This window comes from Sciurus vulgaris (genome assembly GCF_902686455.1).
Source record: "Sciurus vulgaris genome assembly, chromosome: 1".
Lineage (NCBI taxonomy): Eukaryota > Metazoa > Chordata > Mammalia > Rodentia > Sciuridae > Sciurus > Sciurus vulgaris.
In genome coordinates this window covers 90,306,770-90,309,634 of record NC_136461.1, presented here as the reverse complement: position 1 = coordinate 90,309,634, position 2,865 = coordinate 90,306,770, and positions in this window count along the sequence as shown.

Here is a 2,865-nt window from a genome sequence, read left to right as displayed (position 1 = left end):
AGTTCCTGTTTGCTGATTTTTTTTGACATCTACATTCACAAGTAAAATTTACACAAGATAGTTTCAATTTACTCTCAAATTCCTACCTTATCTAAGGGTTCCATTGGTCTTTTCCTGTTATAGTTTGGATCTGAGTTGTACCCCAAAAGCTCTTGTGTGAGACAATGCAAGAACATTTAGAGGCTAAATAATTGGGTTATGAAAGTTTTAACCCTGACAGAATTAACCAAGTGGTAACTGAAGGTGGGTAGGATGTAACTAAAAGAGGTAGGTCATTAGGGACGTGACTTTGGGGTATATATTTGGTGAGCTGAGCTTAGTATCTCTCTCTCTGTTTCTTGATCACCATGTGAACCACTTCCCTCTGCCATATTCTTTCACCATGACGTTCTTCCTCACCTTGAGCCCTGAGGAATGCAGCTAGCTATCAATGGATTAAGAGACCTCTGAAACTGTGAACCCTCAAATAAATTTTTCTTCCTCTACAGTTGTTCTGATCAGGTCTTTTAGTCACAGCAGCAAAAAAACTGACTAAAACACTCCAGTAGGAGATAATCATGGAAGAAGAGGTACAAGGAATTTGGTGATATTTTCAGCGATATCTTAACAATATTGTTTCTTATGTCTACTCCAACACGTTTATTTCTATACCCTAGAAAACAGTTTAAACTATTTCTATCAGGGAGGGAAAAGTGCACTAGTGAATATTTGATCTGACCTTTTATTACATAGTAGGGCATTTTTAACCTAGAAGTCAAGAATTTGATAACATTATTTTTCAATTGTGCTGCAACTCCCTCCCCTTCCTCTTGCCTTTGCTTGTGTGGATGGCTCAGCCCACACTAGTAGCCAAGATAGGGGAAGTTCTGGGTCAAGGTAGTGGAGAAAGCAGTTACTACTTCAAAGTATCACCCTATACATAAGGATTTTATTTATGTATTTTTTTTCTCAAATAGACTCAGGTTTTCTGGAAAACTCAAAGTATATTTCTGAGGCTGTAGTTTATTTTATCAAGCTGAAAGTCCTTCTACCAGGCTTTATTTTCTGTCCATAGATTTTACTACAGAGCATTTTTGTCCAGATAGTGGCTATTGAGCAAGTAAACTGATAGAAGTGACTGAAGTCTTCGCTGTCTTCAGCCATCTGATTTGATAATGGGGGATGTTTTGTGATACATGTTATTTACTCCCAAAGGTCTCCCTTGGTCTCTGGAGATTGAGCTATGTGCTTTCTGAGTTCTACTATTTATTTCTATGACAGCATCTAGCACTGCATCCCTGTTTTAGTCAGCTTTTTTGCTGCTGTGACTAAAAGACCTGACCAGAACAACTGTAGAGGAGGAAAAGTTTATTTAAGGGCTCATGGTTTAAGAAGTCCCAGTCCATATACAGCCAGCTCTATGCCCCAGGAGCTCCAGGGGAGGCTAAACATTATGGAAAAAGAGTGTGGCAGAGAGAAGCAGCTCACACGATGATCAGAAAACAGCAGAGAGAGAGGTCTCCACTTGCCAGATACAAATATATACCCCAAAGCCACGCCCCAATTCCCACATCCTCCATCCACACCCTACCACTTCAGTTTCCACTCAGTTAATCCCTATAGGGGGATTGATTCACCAACTGGGTTAAGACTCTTAAAACCCAATCATTTCTCCTCCAAACCTTCTTGCATTGCCTCACATATAAGCTTTTGGGGGACACCTTACATCCAAATCATGACAGTCCCTTATTAGACCACAAAGTTATTGCTAACAAGGTCAGAGTCTATTCCCTGCTGCATCCCCAGTGCCGACCCCAGTGCCAGGCTCATAGAAAAAGGAAAAGACAAATAAACAATAACAACCCTTTCCCAGTTGTATGAATAAGTGAACAAATTCATTGGTATTCATCTACTTCCAATACCTGAGAGTAAGAAAATAAATAGCAAAAGTATTGTGGAAGTTTTTGAGCCCAATCACTAACTCGAGGTCAAAATTCTATAAATAGAATAACTATAGAGAGTCAAGCTTTTTTCTAAAACAATTCCAGAACAGGGATATACTTAGCTTTTTTCATTTATGGATGGTTCACATTTTTAGAAAGTGCTTTTAAAAAAAAAGTGAATCAAAACTTATCTCCTTGATTATATCTGCACTTTGGACTTCTGTAAAGTTCCATTTCTATAGTATAGTTCTCCAAATTTGATAAAATGACACAAAATCAAAATGATTTAAAGCATGGAAGGATGGTTTGTCCTGCATAGACATCACCATCAGCTGGAAAGTGACTTTTGTGCCTTCAATAAAATATGCAGGTCTTGATTTTGAATTCAGGTATTTTAAGGACTGTTCAAAATGGAGAGGGACAAGATTGCTGGTGGGTTTGGTGACTGTATTCAAGGAGGGGAGAGAGCTGTAAGCTTTAACTTTATATTCCATTCGAGAGGTATTATTATCATCATCATTCAGGCACTTTATGATATACTACATAAACAAGATATGGGGATTCATATCTCATTGTGATATTTTACATTTGAAAATGGCCCTCAGAATTTTGTTAAATGTTTGCTCTGTTCCCAAATTGAGTTGCCTAGTTTTCATTGTAATGTCAACTATATATTGGAAAGACTGAAATCGACTTCTCTTCCTAACCAACTATTGTCAACTGATTTATCACTGGCACTATTATTCTCCTAGGCAAGGTAAAACATGAAGCTGATTAATCCTGCTCATCCCCCATCCATCACCTACCCAGTCATGGTCATTTTCTCCTCCATCATGTTTCTCACATCTACCTCTTGCCAGAATATTGGTTGGCCCTCATTGCTCTGCTGTTCAATTTTGTTTCTTCCTCACTGTGGCTTTCATTCCATTTTCATTCATTCACA